Source organism: Daphnia pulicaria, chromosome 1 (genome assembly GCF_021234035.1).
Source record: "Daphnia pulicaria isolate SC F1-1A chromosome 1, SC_F0-13Bv2, whole genome shotgun sequence".
Taxonomy (NCBI): Eukaryota; Metazoa; Arthropoda; class Branchiopoda; order Diplostraca; family Daphniidae; genus Daphnia; species Daphnia pulicaria.
In genome coordinates, this window is record NC_060913.1 from 22,143,390 (window position 1) to 22,165,710 (window position 22,321).

General features: G+C 44.5%; 11 non-coding genes across 11 annotated transcripts; 2 read left to right on the forward strand and 9 right to left on the reverse strand.

Annotated features, from left to right (window-relative positions):
• Nucleotides 1-4,619: 4,619 nt before the first annotated feature.
• Nucleotides 4,620-4,692, reverse strand: Trnav-aac. The gene has a single exon. It is a non-coding gene; the product is annotated as a tRNA-Val (tRNA).
• Nucleotides 4,693-4,794: 102 nt separating this feature from the next.
• Trnak-cuu lies at nucleotides 4,795-4,867 on the reverse strand. The gene has a single exon. It is a non-coding gene; the product is annotated as a tRNA-Lys (tRNA).
• A 230-nt stretch (nucleotides 4,868-5,097) lies between these two features.
• Trnav-cac lies at nucleotides 5,098-5,170 on the reverse strand. Its single transcript has one exon. It is a non-coding gene; the product is annotated as a tRNA-Val (tRNA).
• A 104-nt stretch (nucleotides 5,171-5,274) lies between these two features.
• On the forward strand, nucleotides 5,275-5,348 carry Trnan-guu. The gene has a single exon. It is a non-coding gene; the product is annotated as a tRNA-Asn (tRNA).
• Nucleotides 5,349-5,863: 515 nt separating this feature from the next.
• Nucleotides 5,864-5,936, reverse strand: Trnav-aac. The gene has a single exon. It is a non-coding gene; the product is annotated as a tRNA-Val (tRNA).
• Nucleotides 5,937-6,038: 102 nt separating this feature from the next.
• On the reverse strand, nucleotides 6,039-6,111 carry Trnak-cuu. Its single transcript has one exon. It is a non-coding gene; the product is annotated as a tRNA-Lys (tRNA).
• Nucleotides 6,112-6,341: 230 nt separating this feature from the next.
• Trnav-cac lies at nucleotides 6,342-6,414 on the reverse strand. The gene has a single exon. It is a non-coding gene; the product is annotated as a tRNA-Val (tRNA).
• A 6,711-nt stretch (nucleotides 6,415-13,125) lies between these two features.
• On the forward strand, nucleotides 13,126-13,199 carry Trnan-guu. Its single transcript has one exon. It is a non-coding gene; the product is annotated as a tRNA-Asn (tRNA).
• A 515-nt stretch (nucleotides 13,200-13,714) lies between these two features.
• Nucleotides 13,715-13,787, reverse strand: Trnav-aac. The gene has a single exon. It is a non-coding gene; the product is annotated as a tRNA-Val (tRNA).
• Nucleotides 13,788-13,888: 101 nt separating this feature from the next.
• Trnak-cuu lies at nucleotides 13,889-13,961 on the reverse strand. Its single transcript has one exon. It is a non-coding gene; the product is annotated as a tRNA-Lys (tRNA).
• A 230-nt stretch (nucleotides 13,962-14,191) lies between these two features.
• On the reverse strand, nucleotides 14,192-14,264 carry Trnav-cac. Its single transcript has one exon. It is a non-coding gene; the product is annotated as a tRNA-Val (tRNA).
• Between the last annotated feature and the right edge of the window lie 8,057 nt (nucleotides 14,265-22,321).

Here is a 22,321-nt window from a genome sequence, read left to right on the forward strand (position 1 = left end):
TGGACAGACTTCAACTTGTCCAAAACAAGGCGGCGAGGATGGTGAGAAGAGTGAAGAAGCATGATCACATTACTCCGCATCTGATGGCCCTGCACTGGCTCCCGATTAAGAGCCTTATAGTGTTTAAGATCCTCGTTTTAACGTTTCACTGCCTTCATGGATCCGCTCCAGCTTACTTATCTGAACTCATCAAGCCCTATCGCCCAGCATTGCAGTCCCGATCGGCAACGTCTCCTAACCTTCTATGTATCCCTAGGATTCGTCTTGAGACGTACGGTGCTCGCTCTTTCAGTCATGCCGCTCCGACGCTCTGGAACAAACTACCGGAGGATATTAGGGCGATCAATTCTATGTCGTTGTTTAGATCTCGTCTCAAGACGCATCTCTTTAAGATAGCATACATGTAGTTACGCAAGTTTGTCTCTGCCCAATGTAAGCGCTTTGACCATTTCATGAAAAAGCGCTATATAAATCCTGTAATAATAATAATAATAATAATAACAAAACCCAACCCTCTAAACCCAAATTTAAATATTAATCATGACTAACATCGCGACATATAATATCAACAGAATATCGTCACCTGACAAACTTCAAATAATACTCAATTTCTTTTTACATCATAAACTTGATATAATATGTTTGCAAGAAGTAGTATTTCACTCTAGCACCGTATTTACTAAACATTACCAGATGCACACAAATCTCGGTCCTAGACAACATGGGACAGCCATCCTAGTACGACACGGGCTGAGCGCCAAAAACATTTTGTTTGAACCGGAGGGGAGGCTGATAGCCATGGAAGTAAATTGTCTTGCTTTCGTGTGTATTTACGCCCCATCTGGTGACCAAAATAAAAGTTATAGAGATTCTTTCCTCCGGCAAACTATTCCGGCTTATGTTGCCCAGTATAAGGCACCAGCAATTATATTGGGAGATTTTAATGCCGTTGACGAGATCGATGACCGTAAAAGTAGCAAGACAACACCACCTAAAATTCGACTAGCATTACTAGAACCCCTCCGAGATTTAGTAAAAGCCCTTTCATTAACAGATGTCTGGAGAGAAATTCGGAAAAATGAACCTTGTTGGACGTACAATTGTGCGGCTAGCCAGGCTAGATTGGACCGAATTTATTGCCACCATCACGTAAAATTTTCTGATATCCATTTGCACGACTTACCACTCGGGGATCACAGACCAATCGTAGGGTATATAAACAGCACCACCCCTCCTAGTGTAGTGAGGAACAAGTCAAGGAATTTATGGAAACTTAACTCATCAATTCTTGAGGAAGAAGAATATATAAACTTGGTGCATGTCTTTATTGAAGAAATGTCTCAACACCCATCCCGTATTGAAAACGTAGATCATTGGTGGGAGATTATTTTCAAACCTAGCCTCAGGCGATTATCAATGAACTATTGTAAAAAGAGAATCTGTGATCAGAGAGTCAAAAGGAAATTGCTCCAACATCAACTAATTTCTAGAAGGGATTAGAGGTGCACTTACCCGTACAAAACCCACTAAAAACGATTCGGGTGTATCAGTGGTAGCTCAGTCGTTAAACGCTCAAGCGTTGAATCGAGGAGTACTAGGTTCGACCCGGAGAGTGACAACTTTCTTGTAGATCCGTTCACAGTAGATGAAATTAACAACGCCCTTAAGGCAACTAAAAAGAACAAGGCCCCGGGTACAGATGGCATTCCTTTTGAGTTTTATATCAAATTTTGGGATGTTATTGGTGTTCATTTTCTGGAAATGATGAATTGCGTCCTCGAAAAAAGAAAAATCCAGCCGTCGCAGGGAAGGGCAGCTATAAGATTAGTCCCAAAAATCCCAACACCGAGTAAAATCACCGATTACCGACCAATCTCTTTGTTAAATACCGATTACAAGTTAATCGCGTCAGTATTGGCTTTTCGTCTGAGAAAATCTCTTCAAAACTCTCTAGACTCACATCAAAAAGGTGGTGTACCCGGCCGCTATATCTTTGACAGCTTGTGTTTAATCCGAGATGTCATTGATAATACAGGTCGTAAATCAAAAGAGGTATCTTCTCTCAAACCGGCCGCCATTATCGCGTACGATTTAGAGAAAGCATATGACCTTGTCAATCGAGACGTTCTGTGGGAAGTAATGACAGCCATGGGCTATCCCCCCCTCTTTGTTGATTGGTTGAAAACGCTGTACAGTATAACTGAACTATGCCCATTGAACGGTAATGACATAGTCGGTACTGTGGACAATGCACAATCCGTGAGACAGGGATGCCCTCTGTCAGTCCATATGTTTGCCCTCTATATTGAACCGCTTTTAGTTTGCTTGTCTAGGGGTATTGAAGGAATTGAACACTACGGAAAACGCATCAAAGTTCGTGCATATGTAGATGATCTAGTAGTTTTTGTCTCATCAATGAAAGATGTACGTCGTGCATGCGAGATTATTCTAGAATTTTGTGCCTGGACAAATGCACGTATTAACAAGGGGAAGACAAAATTACTTCCCTTAAATCAATGACCTTAAATCAATGTCCACAGGCCGTAGTAGCGCAGACGGTAGCGGCGTCGACTGGGATTCCTGAGGTTAGGAGTTCGATCCCACGTAGAAGCAATTTCAATCAAACTCATCCTATACGTACTTGGCCACATGATTGGATAACTCAAGTAGACAACTTGAAAATTCTTGGAATTACTTTTTCTTCTGAAATAAAAACAACAGTAAGAGACAATTGGCAAAGACAGTTCAACATCATACAAAATATTCTTATCACAAACACACACCGTCATTTCACTTTTTATGGTCGCGTCCTATTCATCAAACAACATGTCTTATCACAACTTGTTCATATAGCTCATGTACTCCCTTGCAACAAAACCCAAGCTCTTCTCCTCCAACAAAAATGCAACAAATTTCTTTGGGCACAACGAAGAGAGCACCCACCCCTAAATGTTTTGATCCGCCCCCGACTCCAAGGTGGACTTGGAGTCACCTTACTTTTTCAATTCTTCCAATCCCTTTTCACCCGTCAAATCTTTAAATCTTTAATCCATCCCGAGGCTATTGAGAGAGCTGCAGCCGTTATTGGTTGGGTCCACACCTCAAGAATCTCCTTCAACAAATCATCCAGCCCAGATTTAATGCAACCTATTCATCACATCCATACTTCACCACCGCACTTTCAACCATCACCGATCTACTTAAAGCTGGCATCTTCACATCGTCAACCGTATCCAATCACCGCGCCACCTACAATCACCTGATCGCTAACCTTGGGCAACCAGGGAGAACCAAAGTTGCGAAACCAGACCTCGACTGGGCTTCCATCTGGCGTTGGGTGGCCAAAATGAAAGGAAGAAACGCTGAACTGGTCTGGGATTTCAACCATAATCAGCTCCCTACCAATATGCGCCTCACAAGCCTCAGACTTTCAAGAAATGACCAAAGTCCTCTATGCAATGGCGGCCAAGAAACTGACGACCATCTTATGTTACTATGTTCTGAGAAAGTTCACATCAGTTTATGGCTCCGAATTCAACTAACGAAACTTGGATGTCAAAAACCACTAAAATCAACAATCAATGGGGACGTTGGAAATGGCCCAAATAAAGAGAAAATACTGGCACTCATCCAATCCTACATCATCACCGTCTAGACCGCCCGCAGCCAAAACCTCACCCCAGCAATCAATGAAATACAGTTTCTCTGGTCAAGCCTCCTTCATTCAAAAAATTCTCCCCAGATGTCACCTTCTAATCCATAAATATTCCCTCTCAAAATTCTCAACAGATTTCTTCTTATCTTTATACAACATTGTTCTCTCATTACAGTTATTTCTTGGATCCCCCCCCAGATGTCGTATTGTTAAATTTCACATTTTTCACCAAAATCATTTGTCCTCTTTCATTTCCGTCTCGAAATGTTTATTTTTCTTTGTAATGTTTCTCCTTGGCCACAGCAAGTCACTTATGTCACAAATCTCGTAAATGCCCCAAGTATCTGTAAAGCAATTTAAATTTTAATCGTGACAATAAATCGTTTAAATATAAAAAAAAAAAAAAAAAAAAAAACGGAAGGCTGGTGGTTCGATCCCACCCAGGGGCGCATGGTGAATGACTACTGTTGTTTTAATTCAATTTCTTCGCCTCATGACTCCTTTAACCAACTAAAGCGTCCAATGAAGAGCGCACACTCGCGATATGTCTTCTTAAACTGATGACTGTTAAATCTACTGAACATTTGCAGCGTAGGGTGCACGCACATGATGTTCTTCCACTGTTCGGAGCTACTGTTCCAGGTTCAGGTGTAATCTATATAGATTCCAATCCGGTGTTTATGGAATTCTTCCCCATCCAGAGCAAGTCATTTCTCATTTCCCTAAAACAACAGTCATTGACGTTTGGCTACAGAAGAAGTCTCTTCGGGGTTATAGCACCTTTTTCAACAACCACAGTCATCATTGATTTCCCGCTTTCTGTTGACTTCCTCCGGATACAGCATTGCAAATATCTTCACATTGTCATAATGTAGATTTCATTTTCACAAGAAACATGAATGCTTGGCTTTTTTAAAAAACCAAAATGTGCTTTTTTGATAGTCTTTATAAAAATACATTGTCCTGTTTCCACCCAGGATCGAACTGAGGACCTTCAGCGTGTTAGGCCGACGTGATAACCACTACACTATGGAAACTACAATCGGCAATAGAATTATTCTGGAATGATTACAAAATTCTAACGATCGTCTCCCAACTTCTAACTTTCATCTGCATTTATTTGCAAATATATGACATGACGCCCAACGGGGGGCTTGAACCCCCGACCATGAGATTAAGAGTCTCATGCTCTACCGACTGAGCTAGCCAGGTCTACTAATGCGCTCTACTCCAATGTAATGAACCAAGTCTTATTGATGACATTTTTTCCTTTCCAGGAACCGTGAGATAACTTTTACTATGATTGGTTGGTTGTCTGTGTGTAGTTTCCAGATGTCTACTTGTTCTAGTTTAGTTGTCATCAAGATAAGATACATTACAAGTTATTAATTCCATTTCATTTCCTTTTCTCCTACGATTATTTTTTCCTAACGTTACACTGATGCTTCCACTCAGGATCAAACTGAGGACCTTCAGCGTGTGAAGCCGACGTGATAACCTCTACACTATGGAAGCCCCACAATGTTTCTGCAACATTTATTAGCGTTGGCCACACTAAAAAAAGGTAATGTTTGGTTTGCCTGTTGATCTTAACGAGTGTGTCGTTAATCAACCAGCATGCCTCTGTGGCGCAATTGGCTAGCGCGTTCGGCTGTTAACCGGAAGGCTGGTGGTTCGATCCCACCCAGGGGCGCATGGTGAATGACTACTGTTGTTTTAATTCAATTTCTTCGCCTCATGACTCCTTTAACCAACTAAAGCGTCCAATGAAGAGCGCACACTCGCGATATGGCTTCTTTAACTGATGACTGTTAAATCTACTGAACATTTGCAGCGTAGGGTGCACGCACATGATGTTCTTCCACTGTTCGGAGCTACTGTTCCAGGTTCAGGTGTAATCTATATAGATTCCCCTCCGGTGTTTATGGAATTCTTCCCCATCCAGAGCAAGTCATTTCTCATTTCCCTAAAACAACAGTCATTGACGTTTGGCTACAGAAGAAGTCTCTTCGGGGTTATAGCACCTTTTTCAACAACCACAGTCATCATTGATTTCCCGCTTTCTGTTGACTTCCTCCGGATACAGCATTGCGAATATCTTCACATTGTCATAATGTAGATTTCATTTTCACAAGAAACATGAATGCTTGGCTTTTTCAAAAAACCAAAATGTGCTTTTTTTATAGTCTTTCTAAAAATACATTTTCCTGTTTCCACCCAGGATCGAACTGAGGACATTCAGCGTGTTAGGTCGACGTGATAACCACTACACTATGGAAACTTCAATCCACTATAGAATTATTCTGGAATGATTACAAAATTCTAACGATCGTCTCCCAACTTCTAACTTTCATCTGCATTTATTTGCAAATATATGACATGACGCCCAACGGGGGGCTCGAACCACCGACCCTGAGATTAAGAGTCTCATGCTCTACCGACTGAGCTAGCCAGGCTTACTATTGCGCTCTATTCCAATGTAATGAACCAAGTCTTATTGACGACATTTTTTCCTTTCCAGGAACCGTGAGATAACTTTAACTATGATTGGTTGGTTGTCTGTGTGTAGTTTCCAGATGTCTACTTGTTCTAGTTTAGTTGTCATCAAGATAAGATACATTACAAGTTATTAATTCCATTTCATTTCCTTTTCTCCTACGATTATTTTTTCCTAACGTTACACTGATGCTTCCACTCAGGATCAAACTGAGGACCTTCAGCGTGTGAAGCCGACGTGATAACCTCTACACTATGGAAGCCCCACAATGTTTCTGCAACATTTTATTAGCGTTGGCCACACTAAAAAAAGGTAATGTTTGGTTTGCCTGTTGATCTTGACGAGTGTGTCGTTAACCCTTTTTCGACTGACGGGACGTTTCTTTTTCGACGGCTTTCAGTAGGGTCTGGTGGGACCTCGCCCACAGACACGAGAGATTTCAAATCGGCTAAATTCATTCCTATCAAAGCTGATATCTCGAAATCCATCCTACAGAATTGAATTGCCTTACAACGAAAAATTAATTGACCTACCGTCTTTCAATGATAAAAAGGAGGAGAAATTAAAACGAGTATTTCTCGTGTTTTACCGAGTTTTCGGTGACGGGACATTTCTGGCCCGTCAGGCGGCTCTGATCGAAGTCTACACGAGAACCTTCGATCTGGACTGTCGGGACATATAAGTCTCCGCCAGATATGTCCCTCCAGGCGGCTGCAATTTTATCAAAAGCCCGGCCAGATTTGAACCACCAGGTGGTTGGGCACTTTTTCAAGTATTGATCAGTGGTGAGCTCCTAGTGTAACGTGCACTGGGATGATCTGAAATTCGGTTCATTTCGATAGTAGGATCATTTCAGGAGTCAGAATTAGTGATGCCGCGCTCAGTAGATATTTGATAAAAGGGAACCAACCACCCTGGTTAGAGATGTCAGAAATTATGAGGTTTTATTTGTGTTCCTCATTAAAAAAAAACAAAGAAGTAGAGCTGACCAGCCAGGCAGGCGCGGTCGAAAGAAATGGGATCGAGCGATGGTTGGATAGATATCGAAGGGAAGGCGAAAGAAGCGAAGAGTTAGCGCGAAATTTCTTTAGTAGCTTTGACGCAAAAACTTTGGTATCGACGGGGAGCTTTGGGAAATGGAACGAAGACGCAGAATGGGAAGTTGTCCGATTCGGCGTTAGTTGTAGTTTCATTTCCATCGTAGCTGAGCTCCTTTCCGACCATCAATTGGTTTTATTTTGATTCCGCACGGGCATATATGAGTTCGAGAGCATGGCGGGTGAAAGAAATGAATTCGAAGTTGTGTTTGGATGGGAAGCTCTGTTGGAATGGGTCAAAAACGAAGAATCAGAAGTGTCCGATTCAAAGTTACTAGTTTCATTCCTTGTGGCCAGAGCTCCTTAACCTACCCGCCGCTTCAAATGAATTCAGTTTCGATTCCGTTGCGTCGCTTCTCGGTCTTATAGTACCCACCTGTCTACGGCCGGAAGATATAAATCCGAACCGAAAGATTATGAGAGAGACGAGGGTATCGACCCGCGAAAGCAATTTTACCCTAGGAAGTCTCGAAAGTCGGTTGCTTAATCAGGAAGTGAATACCTGATGGTGATGGTATTATTAATTCTTCCTTGATTACCGATGGAACAGCAAAGCGAAAGATTGGAGACGAAAAGAGGAGAGTTCATCCCCAATTCGAATCTTAGTAGTTTTCATCTTTCGTGTTCTACTCACCGGTCCAAGATCGTGGAATTCCACTTCTGTACACAGTTCGCGTAATGGTTTTAAATGATGGATATGGTCGAAGCGGTCGGTGAATGGTTCGAATCAGAGACGAAAGCGTTTTGGCAGATAACTCCTAACACGTTTATTTGGGCTGGTCCCCGTGCCCATTGCAGTACCGGGCGAATGCGCCAGGCGCCGAGTCTTGAAAAATCGAACCTTGCCAAGTCCCGACGACGGGGTAGTGACGTCGTTGCCGGGACTTGGATGAATGCGAGCTTGTGGAAGACAAAATAATAGACGAACGGTGCAATTCATCCTGCTGAACTTTTTGTTCGAATACTGATGAAACTTAAAAACCTAGTAATCTTTCCAATACAAGAGTAACTCCGATTCATTTGCCCGATTGCCGGGTTTTGGGCCGCCTAGAAATGATCCTGATTCAACCAGAAATCTTTCCGGATTTATAGTGCCCGTTGGGTGGTCAGCAATGCCTCTTGTCTTGTCTTTTCTGTGCGTTGATCACAAATGTGCGGCAATCTGCGGCAGATGTGAAAAGCGCTGGATAAGATGAGAAACAAACCCCGTATTATTGAATGTGCATGCATGTCCCAGCATGAGGAGACCGTCGAACCAAATAAAATTGGATCCTTTTGGCCAATATAGAAGCCTTAAATAAACATGGCAATAAAAATTAAAGTCCTAAGAATTTTTTGGAAGTGGCGTAGAGACGAATGTCTCGTGAATTGGCTCCTAATTTAACCTAGAGCCGGATGCAAATTCGATGAAGCCAGAGCAGACTGGCCGGTTAGAGATGTCAGAAATTCTAAGTTCAGATATGTCAGAAATATATTGGACAACACGGATGAAAGAAAAATGAAGGGGTGGTTGTAATGAATTCCCCTGGGAATTAGCGAAAACAGAACGGGAAGTGTCAGTTCTAAATAGTTTTTTTCCAGGCGGTATTTTTATTCCGTTCCGGTCCGTGTAATCGAATGAAATGAATTTGAAGCCGGTGGTTGGATAGATATCGAAGGGAAGGCGAAAGAGGCGAAAAGGAAAGCGCGAAATTTCTTTAGTAGCTTCGACGCAAAAACTTTGGTATCGACGGGGAGCTTTGGGAAATGGAACGAAGACGCAGAATGGGAAGTTGTCCGGTTCGGCGTTAGTTGTAGTTTCATTTCCACCGTAGCTGAGCTCCTTTCCGCCCGACGCTCCTTATTTATTTTATTCCTATCTGGGTGCCGCGCGACTTAAGTGTCCGCGATGCCTCAAATACAAATAAAAAAAAAGGGTTCAAGTGAATTTGAAGCCGGTGGTTGGATAGATATCGAAGGGAAGGCGAAAGAGGCGAAAAGGAAAGCGCGAAATTTCTTTAGTAGCTTCGACGCAAAAACTTTGGTATCGACGGGGAGCTTTGGGAAATGGAACGAAGACGCAGAATGGGAAGTTGTCCGGTTCGGCGTTAGTTGTAGTTTCATTTCCATCGTAGCTGAGCTCCTTTCCGTCCAACGGTTCTTTTGAATTGATCTTGAAGTCTTCGAGGCGCTATTAGTGCCCGTGTAATTAAATTTTACACAAAGCCTCTTGTACTTTCTTATCCGTGCGTTGATTACTGCTGTCTCGTGAGGAAACTCCGAAAGGTGGTGAAAGGCGCTGGATAAGAATCAGCCCCGGTAACTCCTGCATGTGCATGCTTTTCCCCTGCATGATAAAATAAGACCGTCGTATAAGGCTTAGGACGTAAGGCAATTCGTTATCCTTTTGCCGAATTCACAAAGACTAATCGTGCCTTTTTTTTCGATTCTGTATTTTCAGATTGATTAAAAATGGCGAAAAATAAAAAAAAAAGAGACCCAAGATATACTAAGTCGAGAGCCGTGAAAAATTCAGCCAAGAATGCCGCCGCCGCAGCTGTATTAAAAAGGAGGCAGCTGAAAGAAGAAAGAGAACGTTTAGCTGGAGATCAAGAGCCGGTAATCAATTTTGATGCTGTACCGGAGGCTCAAGATCAGGAGGAGGAGGCGGTTGCCGTCGAGGAGCCGGTCGAGGAGCCGGTCGAGGAGCCGGTCGAGGAGCCGGTCGAGGAGCCGGTTGAGAAGCCGGATGAGGAGCCTGGTCAGGAGTTGGTTGCTTCGCAGCGGCCGGAACTTGATCAGGATCCGGAAATAGAGGATGAACAATCTGCCTCAGAGGATGATGAACAAAAAGCTGGGACAGAAGAAGAGGAGCCGGTGGTAGAGCCATTAACCCCGAAAGACGTTACAGTTCAACTTGAACGATTGGAACTATCACCGGCGACGCTTCAAAGACTCAAAAGAGTTCAAAAAGCGAAAAAAAGAAAGGAACGTGAAGACAGTTCAAAGAGTGGCTCCTCCCCACCAAAACGAACCAGAAGTCAGACCCGAAGACCAACTAGTGCAGGGTCTTCTTCTGAAACGGCCGATCCCGATGGTGAAGTAACACGGCACTACACAGGGAAAAAGGTCGGTCTCACGAACGCGACTTTGAGGTGTCGTGGGCCTCGCGTTCTTACAGCGCATCCGTTCCGGCTGGCCAAAAAAACGAACTCAGATTCGGCCAAGCTGAACATGCAAAAGAAGGCCGATGCCAAAAAAGTCGCCCAACATAAAGCCGTCAACCGGAATTGGAAAGAATGCAAAGTCTGGGGCGACGTTGGGAGACAATCACGGGCTGATGATGATTCACCGAGGCCTCAGTTCCAGGAAAGGGCAATTCAGTTTGCACCCCTAGAAGAACCAGGCCCCGTGTTGAGTCAATTCAGTCGTTTTTCGAGTCCCCTCGGAGTTTTCAAGACGATGCTTGGTGGTGAGGACACTTTGTACCTTCTTCGGGAGGCAACAAATGACTACATCGCTGAATTCTGGAATTCAAGGAAGACGCCACCGTCTCGAAAAGTGGGTGGCAAGCCTGAAGGCAGGTTAATCGGCCCGCGGTTGCCTGCTGGAGGTTTTGTCACAGACCACGAACTTATAGCCTTCTTTGGCATACAGTTCTTGATCGGATATCACCGTCTGCCCGAGCTGTCGATGTTCTGGGAGCAGCAACCAGACACTGGTCTCGGGCTCGGAATAATTCAACAGGCCATGACTCGCGAGCGATTCAAATTCATTTCTAAACACATAGCTTGCGCAAGCCCATGGGATGATGTTGACCCTAATTCTGACGACCCGGATCAGGAGCCAGAGCGACCGGATCCTATCCGTAAGATCCGTCCTCTGGTCAAAAGACTCAATGAAAGCTATCATGTGTGTAGAAAGCCTCCTAGGGGTCAGAGCATCGACGAGTCTATGGTCAAATACAAAGGCCGCTCAATGCTGAGGCAGACGATGAAGAACAAACCGATCAAGTCTGGTTTCAAAATTTGGAGCCGCTGTTGCCTTCGTGGGTATACCTATAAGTTTGAGATCTATCAAGGAGCTCGCTTTGGGGAAAAGCAAAAAAGATCTCGTAATAACGAGGCGGTGGAGAGAGTTGTCGTTGATCTTTGTCAACCCCTGACAGATCAAGGTTTCGTAGTGGCCTTTGACCGGTTCTTTACGAGCATTGCCCTCCTGGACAAGCTCCGCGAGAATGGTGTCAACGCCGTTGGAACGATTCTTCCAAGTCGGGTCAACCAACCCATCATGACGAAGAATGAGTCGAACCTGCGGCCGGACGAATTTGCAGCCAAGTTCGGTGGTGAGCCCGGAACATGCCGAAAGGGAATCTTCGTATGGAGAGACACTAAGGCGTTTCGGGTCGCTTCCAACTATCACGGCTCAGATATTGTCAAGGTCAGGAGAAAGCAGCGTGATGGTTCGTTCCGATCCAAGTCTTGTCCAAAGGCTATTGACGATTACGTCAATAACATGGGCGGTGTAGACACGGCGAACCAGCTGCGTTCTTACTACGAGAGAGACCGTAAAGCCAAAAAATGGTGGCACCGTCTCTTATACTCTCTCTTGGAGACATGTCTGGTGAACAGCTGGATATGCTTCAATGATATGGTGAGATCACAGATGGCGGAAATTAAAACTTTAAACACACAATAATTTCCGTTTTTTTCTTGACTTAGGTCGAGGAAAATTATCTGGAGAGTTACGAAGTTCAGATGCCATTTCTCGAGTTCAAACGGAACGTCACGATGGGTCTTTTGTCCCACGCCCTGAACGAAAATAAAACCAAAGCTGGTCGAGCCGGGCGAATGATGCCAACCATACACCCTTCCGCTGAACCAGGAGCAAAGCGGCGGAAAAGTCGACTGAGTGTAAGGGACGACATTCGGTTAACTTGTGTGGGCAACCATCTACCCATCTTTGGGGAGGCGAGAGGCAGGTGCGAGTGGTGCCAGGCAACGACACCCAAAAAATTGGAATCAAGACCATTCTCAAAGTGCAAACAATGTAATGTGTTTTTGTGCCTCGGGAAGAAGAGGAATTGCTTTGTCGAGTTTCACGATGATAATTACACATCTGAGGATGCTCCGCTGGACGAGGTGGAAGCTGTCTATTCCGCTTCGGAGGAATCAGACGGCCAAGCTTCTGACCATGAGCCAACCAACAAGGAGTGTTCTTCTTCATCCGCTGATTCCGACGAGCTAGAATATTCTAACCGACGTGAAGGCTATATGATTGATGATTATGATGATTTCCAACAATAAATTTGTGTTTTTTCTTACGTCCTTGTGCATTTTTACTCGAAAGTGCGGCTACTTGCCAGAGTGGTGTCCGACAAAGGATCTGACTGACTTTTCTAATTAGAGATCCTATTCCTTTTCATAAGAAGCCGTCGACTGGAAAGACCCCTGGTCGATGGTAAAGACCTCAACGTCAGGCGGGGCGCCTTTCATTCTGCCAGGTGAATGAGAGTCAAGCCCGCCTGACGGGACACAAGAGGCACATTAAACGGCAAAAGTCTCTCGGGACAAATATGACGAAAAAAACTCGAGCCGTCTGTCGGGACAAAAATTTGAACAAGTGGTAGTTGCATGCAACTGTCGGGACAAATTTTATGTCCCGCTAGACGGCTCGAGTCGAAAAAAGTGTCTCTTTTTAGAGACCATGTCCGCCTGAAGGGACATTCCTGTCGGGACAACGGTGGCCGAAACGCGGTTAGGCCGGAAAAAATCGGATATTCCGAATTTTTTTTTAATGAGTGGTCTTAGGACCACTCAATGATATTTCGATCGAGCATTCAATTGAATCCGACCATCGGTTTTGTGGCGGTTGATAAAGGGTTAATCAACCAGCATGCCTCTGTGGCGCAATTGGCTAGCGCGTTCGACTGTTAACCGGAAGGCTGGTGGTTCGATCCCACCCAGGGGCGCATGGTGAATGACTACTGTTGTTTTAATTCAATTTCTTCGCCTCATGACTCCTTTAACCAACTAAAGCGTCCAATGAAGAGCGCACACTCGCGATATGGCTTCTTTAACTGATGACTGTTAAATCTACTGAACATTTGCAGCGTAGGGTGCACGCACATGATGTTCTTCCACTGTTCGGAGCTATTGTTCCAGGTTCAGGTGTAATCTATATAGATTCCCCTCCGGTGTTTATGGAATTCTTCCCCATCCAGAGCAAGTCATTTCTCATTTCCCTAAAACAACAGTCATTGACGTTTGGCTACAGAAGAAGTCTCTTCGGGGTTATAGCACCTTTTTCAACAACCACAGTCATCATTGATTTCCCGCTTTCTGTTGACTTCCTCCGGATACAGCATTGCGAATATCTTCACATTGTCATAATGTAGATTTCATTTTCACAAGAAACATGAATGCTTGGCTTTTTCAAAAAACCAAAATGTGCTTTTTTGATAGTCTTTCTAAAAATACATTGTCCTGTTTCCACCCAGGATCGAACTGAGGATCTTCAGCGTGTTAGGCCGACGTGATAACCACTACACTATGGAAACTACAATCCGCTATAGAATTATTCTGGAATGATTACAAATTCTAACGATCGTCTCCCAACTTCTAACTTTCATCTGCATTTATTTGCAAATATATGACATGACGCCCAACGGGGGGCTCGAACCCCCGACCCTGAGATTAAGAGTCTCATGCTCTACCGACTGAGCTAGCCAGGCTTACTATTGCGCTCTATTCCAATGTAATGAACCAAGTCTTATTGACGACATTTTTTCCTTTCCAGGAACCGTGAGATAACTTTTACTATGATTGGTTGGTTGTCTGTGTGCAGTTTCCAGATGTCTACTTGTTCTAGTCTAGTTGTCATCAAGATAAGATACATTACAAGTTATTAATTCCATTTCATTTCCTTTTCTCCTACGATTATTTTTTCCTAACGTTATACTGATGCTTCCACTCAGAATCGAACTGAGGACCTTCAGCGTGTGAAGCCGACGTGATAACCTCTACACTATGGAAGCCCCACAATGTTTCTGCAACATTTTATTAGCGTTGGCCACGCTAAAAAAAGGTAATGTTTGTTTTGCCTGTCGATCTTGACGAGTGTGTCGTTAATCAACCAGCATGCCTCTGTGGCGCAATTGGCTAGCGCGTTCGGCTGTGACTAGACGTGTCTAACTGAGCTCCCAAGTGTGACATCTTGCTGTGAGTCAAAAAACTATTTGTTCTTTTTTTGTTTCTCTTTTGTTGTATTGTTGCTTGTGTGTCCTGTTTCCCTTGTTGTTTGTTGAGCGCCATTTTGGTTTTGTTCCCTCTTTTTGCATTTTTCTCCCCTTCCTTTTGCCCCTGTTATTGTGGGTAAAATGGGATCGGAATCCCCAGACGTCTGGCAACGTACTGCCGAAATCTCTTTTGGTAATACTGAAGTGACCAGGCATGAGTTCTACGAATGTTTCGAGCACGACAGTAATGAATCTGATAGCATCTTTGATGCAGTTTCTCGCCTACCAGGACGAGCTATTTGCGTTTTCCGAATTGGGTTCAAGACCGTCAATGACCATATTAAATTTTTGAATAAATTTAGTGCTAAAGAATCAGTAGTCATTAGTGGCAAGGAGGTCAAAATTAGAGTGAGAGATAGGTCAGTTAACCTTGTACGCGTTAGAATCCAACATTTCAAATTCGATGATGACCTTAGCCTGCTCAACAAGAGATTGCGTGAGTATGGAGTGATTTCTCGGATTTTTTGGGACACGTACCAAGATAGATCGCTTCCAAGGTGGAACGGGATAAAGACTGGAGTTGTCAATGTGGATATGGAAATCCACAAGAGCATCCCGTCTTATATCACCTTTGGAAGCTACAAGGAACCAATAATGGTGTCTTATGCAGGGCAAATGCAGACATGCCGCATGTGTGATTCTCCCACCCATGTTTTAGCTAATTGCCCCAAGCAACCCCGTAGTTTAACCACTCCCAGCACCATTTCAAAAGGCCACATTGGAACACGTAGCTATAGTAGTGTACTAACAAATCGTGGGTCAGTTAGGACAACTGCTAGGAAGCCCCAGGAGACAGACCCGATTGGTGGCGGGAAAATGCCAATTGCTCCAACTGTTGACGCTGATTCATTCCCTGAGTTAGCCCAGAGGCCAATAACGTCGACTGTTGTCGTTCTTGATGGAGCTCCAGAAGATCCAATTTCGAGACCCGATGGAACTGAATCTTCTTCTGATACCGATTCTGACGCTAAAGACACTAACTGTGTAGGTTCGTCTGTTGCGTCCAAATCGGTTAAGAAAAAGAAAATTAAACATACGAGAGAATTCCGTGACCAACAAAAACAATCAAAAAAGAGGAGTCGTACTGCCTCTTCCTCTGGCTCGGGCGAGGTAGCTGAAGAAATTGCATCTGGTGTAGCTCAGTTGGTTGAACTTGGGTATCCGACTCGAGAGGTTCCAGTTTCGATACCGGGTATGGACATTAATTCTTTTCCCGCCCTTACTGGGGGGAACGATGTTCCACCCGCTCCAATCTCACCTGGAGTACCATCTATTCCATCCACGATAGATCAGATGGATAACAAGGTGTTTGAAGAGATGGATGCAACCGAGGTGGTTTCGATTTCAAATCCTGATGAAGACATTTTTTTTTCTGGTGGGAGTATTCAGCCAGGACAACGCCCACTTGATAGCCAGGAGGCTAGTCATGTGAGTGAGACTCAGGAGTCCTTGGGCGTCCCCCTCGGCACTCCATCAACCCCCATAGAAGATAAAACTCTCAAAGCAATGGAGGCCGTTAGAAGGAAAAAAGCCCACGATAACCCACGATAAGTAAGTCGTCTGCGTTTGCGCCCTGGTGGCTGCATGCAATCTGGGCACCCGTTTTCTTGTGTAATTATCGTGTCTGTGTGATTCTTGTCGTTGCTACTTTTGGCGATTTCAATCAATCAACTCGAGTGCTACAGTTTAACGTCCTTACTGTGTATTTTTTCCTCCGATTATGTGTTTAATCAAGTCAGTTAGGGCTTGTGTGTACAGTCGTGACAAGCTCATCTCCCTCTTGGCGTCGCCACTTGTGGCGGCAAGACTTCACTATCGTGATCTTATCACCGTAAGCGGCCTCGGCCTCGCTGGCCATCGTAGGTGGCGGGGCTGTAGAGGAGGGGCTGATGCAAAGAGATCACGGCTGTTCAAATGCTAGCCACAGTTTGGGCTTGTGAATGCTCGCTCAGTCGTTAACAAGTGTGCGATGGTCCATGATCTTATTGTCTCTTCACAACTTGACTTGCTCGCAATTACGGAAACCTGGCTCTCTTCGCTGAACGGAGTCACCTGTCTCGAAGCTTGTTCCCCTGAGGGTTACTCCTCGACTCATGTTCCAAGGATGGGTAGGCGAGGTGGGGGTGTGGCGCTTATTTACAAGGACACCATACAGATTCACCCGCATCCGGCTGGTTCTTTCTCAACATTCGAACTACTGGACATCACCGTCACGGTTAAATCGGTTGCCACCCGCCTTGTGATCATCTACAGGCCTCCGGCTCGGAATAAGATCCAGTTTCTGCATGAATTCTCAGCGCTTCTTCAATCAATCGGCTCTTCGTCTTCGGGCAATCTCCTGATTGCTGGCGACTTCAATCTCCATGTCGACAGGCCAGATTCTGTGGAGCTAGAGTTCTTGTGTCTCATGGACTCCTTTCATTTGGTTCAGCACGTCTCTGCCCCAACGCATGTGAGTGGTCATCTTCTTGACCTGGTGTTCTCAAGAGCGACGAAACAAATTGTCACTTCGACGTGGGTCTCCGACATTTTCAGTGACCATTTCGTGGTTCACTGCTCACTACGACTTGCCAGACCTCAGCAGCCGACTAAGAAGGTGACCTTTCGGCCTTTCAAGTCCATCGTGATCGATGATTTCGCGGAGGATCTGGCGTCTCTGCCACTTCTTACGTGTCCAGCATCTACATCGGAGGGCTTATTGAAACAGTATAATGATGGGGTTCGGTCTACTCTGAACAAACACGCACCTCTTCAAACGAAGGTTTTCGTCACGTCCGTCATCTCCTTGGCTGAACGAAGACATCAAGGTCGCCAGGCGCACTCGTCGTATGGCGGAGCGACGATGGAGGAAGAATCCGATTGTTGTGCATCGCCAACTACTGAGCTCTGCGAGGAATCGGCTCTGTGACCTGATGGAGAGCGCCAAAAGTTCTCACCTGAAGGGACTAATCGCTGAATGCGGTTCTGATCAGAGGGCGCTTTTTCGGCTGGTGAATGGCTTCCTGTCAAGATCGAAGGCACTTAGGCTACCTCAGCACAGTTCAAAACGGGATCTGCTGAATCAGTTCTCGTCGTTCTTTCTCAACAAGACCATGGAAATCAGAAGTCAACTTGATCTTGCTCCGGTTGAAGCCGAATCTAGTCCGGAAACAACGTCTCCTGTTCCGCTGTTCGACTCGTTTGTTCCTGTTGGTGTCTCTGACATTACAGAGAGAATTCTTTCTTCTTCCAACAAATCATGCTCCCTCGACCCAATTCCAACTCATGTTTTGAAAAGTGTTGTATCTGTACTCGCCCCAGCAATTACTTGTATTGTGAATGAGTCATTGATGAGTGGTATATTTCCTGATACCTTTAAGATGGCTAATGTCACTCCACTCTTGAAAAAGCCCTCTTTGTGCCCAGAACAACTTTCCAACTACAGACCTGTCTCTAATCTGTCTTACTTATCTAAGCTTACGGAGCGTGTGGTAGCTGATCAGTTTGTATCTCACCTAAACAGAAATGATTTGTATGTCCCTGTTCAATCTGCCTATAGGGCGTTTCATTCTTGTGAAACTTCTCTTATACGTGTTTTAAACGACTTACTTATCTCTGTTGACGAGGGTATGGGGTCTGTTCTTCTTCTGCTGGACTTGAGTGCTGCCTTCGACACTGTAGACCATGCAATTCTCATTCAGAGGCTCTGTGATCGTTATGGTGTCTCGGGTAGGGCTCTGAATTGGTTCGAGTCGTATTTGAGTGGTCGGAGTCAATCGGTGACTGTTGGTGATGTTGCGTCTGACTCTAGTGCCGTCGTAATGGGTTTGCCACAAGGCTCAGTTCTGGGTCCGACTCTGTTTTCTACCTATTCTGGCCCAGTATATCACATCTCAGTGCGTCACGGGATCAACTCGCAGCTCTACGCGGATGACACGGACTTCTATGCAAAGTTCGAGCTTGACCCTGAGCATTTGAACCAGAAAGAAACATACGGGCGACTGGCGGGCTGTGTGGACGAGACGAGGGCTTGGATGAAGAGGAACAAGCTTAAGTTTAACGACGACAAGTCTGAGCTCCTGCTGGTCTACTCATCAAGAAAGCGCTGTCAACCTTCTCCGTTGCCTCTTCAAGTTGGCGAGAGCAGCTTGACCCCTCGTGCCTCAGTCAAGAACCTGGGCGTCATCATTGATAAGCATCTCTCAATGGAGGAGCAAGTTCAGAGCCTGTGCAAGAAAGCTAATTTCCACATCTGGAGCATCGGCCGAATTCGCAGATTCCTGGACGACGCTACCACTGAGAAGCTTATGCATGCTTTTTTTTTCTCCACCATCGACAGCTGCAACTCTCTTTTGTATGGACTCCCCGACAAGCTCCTGGACAGACTTCAACTTGTCCAAAACAAGGCGGCGAGGATGGTGAGAAGAGTGAAGAAGCATGATCACATTACTCCGCATCTGATGGCCCTGCACTGGCTCCCGATTAAGAGCCGTATAGTGTTTAAGATCCTCGTTTTAACGTTTCACTGCCTTCATGGATCCGCTCCAGCTTACTTATCTGAACTCATCAAGCCCTATCGCCCAGCATTGCAGTCCCGATCGGCAACGTCTCCTAACCTTCTATGTATCCCTAGGATTCGTCTTGAGACGTACGGTGCTCGCTCTTTCAGTCATGCCGCTCCGACGCTCTGGAACAAACTACCGGAGGATATTAGGGCGATCAATTCTATGTCGTTGTTTAGATCTCGTCTCAAGACGCATCTCTTTAAGATAGCATACATGTAGTTACGCAAGTTTGTCTCTGCCCAATGTAAGCGCTTTGACCATTTCATGAAAAAGCGCTATATAAATCCTGTAATAATAATAATAATAATAATAACAAAACCCAACCCTCTAAACCCAAATTTAAATATTAAGCATGACTAACATCGCGACATATAATATCAACAGAATATCGTCACCTGACAAACTTCAAATAATACTCAATTTCTTTTTACATCATAAACTTGATATAATATGTTTGCAAGAAGTAGTATTTCACTCTAGCACCGTATTTACTAGACATTACCAGATGCACACAAATCTCGGTCCTAGACAACATGGGACAGCCATCCTAGTACGACACGGGCTGAGCGCCAAAAACATTTTGTTTGAACCGGAGGGGAGGCTGATAGCCATGGAAGTAAATTGTCTTGCTTTCGTGTGTATTTACGCCCCATCTGGTGACCAAAATAAAAGTTATAGAGATTCTTTCCTCCGGCAAACTATTCCGGCTTATGTTGCCCAGTATAAGGCACCAGCAATTATATTGGGAGATTTTAATGCCGTTGACGAGATCGATGACCGTAAAAGTAGCAAGACAACACCACCTAAAATTCGACTAGCATTACTAGAACCCCTCCGAGATTTAGTAAAAGCCCTTTCATTAACAGATGTCTGGAGAGAAATTCGGAAAAATGAACCTTGTTGGACGTACAATTGTGCGGCTAGCCAGGCTAGATTGGACCGAATTTATTGCCACCATCACGTAAAATTTTCTGATATCCATTTGCACGACTTACCACTCGGGGATCACAGACCAATCGTAGGGTATATAAACAGCACCACCCCTCCTAGTGTAGTGAGGAACAAGTCAAGGAATTTATGGAAACTTAACTCATCAATTCTTGAGGAAGAAGAATATATAAACTTGGTGCATGTCTTTATTGAAGAAATGTCTCAACACCCATCCCGTATTGAAAACGTAGATCATTGGTGGGAGATTATTTTCAAACCTAGCCTCAGGCGATTATCAATGAACTATTGTAAAAAGAGAATCTGTGATCAGAGAGTCAAAAGGAAATTGCTCCAACATCAACTAATTTCTAGAAGGGATTAGAGGTGCACTTACCCGTACAAAACCCACTAAAAACGATTCGGGTGTATCAGTGGTAGCTCAGTCGTTAAACGCTCAAGCGTTGAATCGAGGAGTACTAGGTTCGACCCGGAGAGTGACAACTTTCTTGTAGATCCGTTCACAGTAGATGAAATTAACAACGCCCTTAAGGCAACTAAAAAGAACAAGGCCCCGGGTACAGATGGCATTCCTTTTGAGTTTTATATCAAATTTTGGGATGTTATTGGTGTTCATTTTCTTGAAATGATGAATTGCGTCCTCGACAAAAGAAAACTCCAGCCGTCGCAGGGAAGGGCAGCTATAAGATTAGTCCCAAAAATCCCAACACCGAGTAAAATCACCGATTACCGACCAATCTCTTTGTTAAATACCGATTACAAGTTAATCGCGTCAGTATTGGCTTTTCGTCTGAGAAAATCTCTTCAAAACTCTCTAGACTCACATCAAAAAGGTGGTGTACCCGGCCGCTATATCTTTGACAGCTTGTGTTTAATCCGAGATGTCATTGATAATACAGGTCGTAAATCAAAAGAGGTATCTTCTCTCAAACCGGCCGCCATTATCGCGTACGATTTAGAGAAAGCATATGACCTTGTCAATCGAGACGTTCTGTGGGAAGTAATGACAGCCATGGGCTATCCCCCCCTCTTTGTTGATTGGTTGAAAACGCTGTACAGTATAACTGAACTATGCCCATTGAACGGTAATGACATAGTCGGTACTGTGGACAATGCACAATCCGTGCGACAGGGGTGCCCTCTGTCAGTCCATCTGTTTGCCTTCTATATTGAACCGCTTTTAGTTTGCTTGTCTAGGGGTATTGACGGAATTGAACACTACGGAAAACGCATCAAAGTTCGTGCATATGTAGATGATCTAGTAGTTTTTGTCTCATCAATGAAAGATGTACGTCGTGCATGCGAGATTATTCTAGAATTTTGTGCCTGGACAAATGCACGTATTAACAAGGGGAAGACAAAATTACTTGGTCTAGGCACTTGGACCTTAAATCAATGTACACAAGCCGTAGTAGCGCAGACGGTAGCGGCGTCGGCTGGGATTCTTGAGGTTAGGAGTTCGATCCCACATAGAAGCTATTTTAATCAAATTCATCCTAAACGTACTTGGCCACATGATTGGATAACTCAAGTAGACAACTTGAAAATTCTTGGAATTACTTTTTCTTCTGAAATAAAAACAACAGTAAGAGACAATTGGCAAAGACAGTTCAACATCATACAAAATATTCTTATCACAAACACACACCGTCATTTCACTTTTTATGGTCGCGTCCTATTCATCAAACAACATGTCTTATCCCAACTTGTTCATATAGCTCATGTACTCCCTTGCAACAAAACCCAAGCCCTTCTCCTCCAACAGAAATGCAACAAATTTCTTTGGGCACAACGAAGAGAGCACCCACCCCTAAATGTTTTGATCCGCCCCCGACTCCAAGGTGGACTTGGAGTCACCTTACTTTTTCAATTCTTCCAATCCCTTTTCACCCGTCAAATCTTTAAATCTTTAATCCATCCCGAGGCTATTGAGAGAGCTGCAGCCGTTTATTGGTTGGGTCCACACCTCAAGAATCTCCTTCAACAAATCATCCAGCCCAGATTTAATGCAACCTATTCATCACATCCATACTTCACCACCGCACTTTCAACCATCACCGATCTACTTAAAGCTGGCATCTTCACATCGTCAACCGTATCCAATCACCGCGCCACCTACAATCACCTGATCGCTAACCTTGGGCAACCAGGGAGAACCAAAGTTGCGAAACCAGACCTCGACTGGGCTTCCATCTGGCGTTGGGTGGCCAAAATGAAAGGAAGAAACGCTGAACTGGTCTGGGATTTCAACCATAATCAGCTCCCTACCAATATGCGCCTCACAAGCCTCAGACTTTCAAGAAA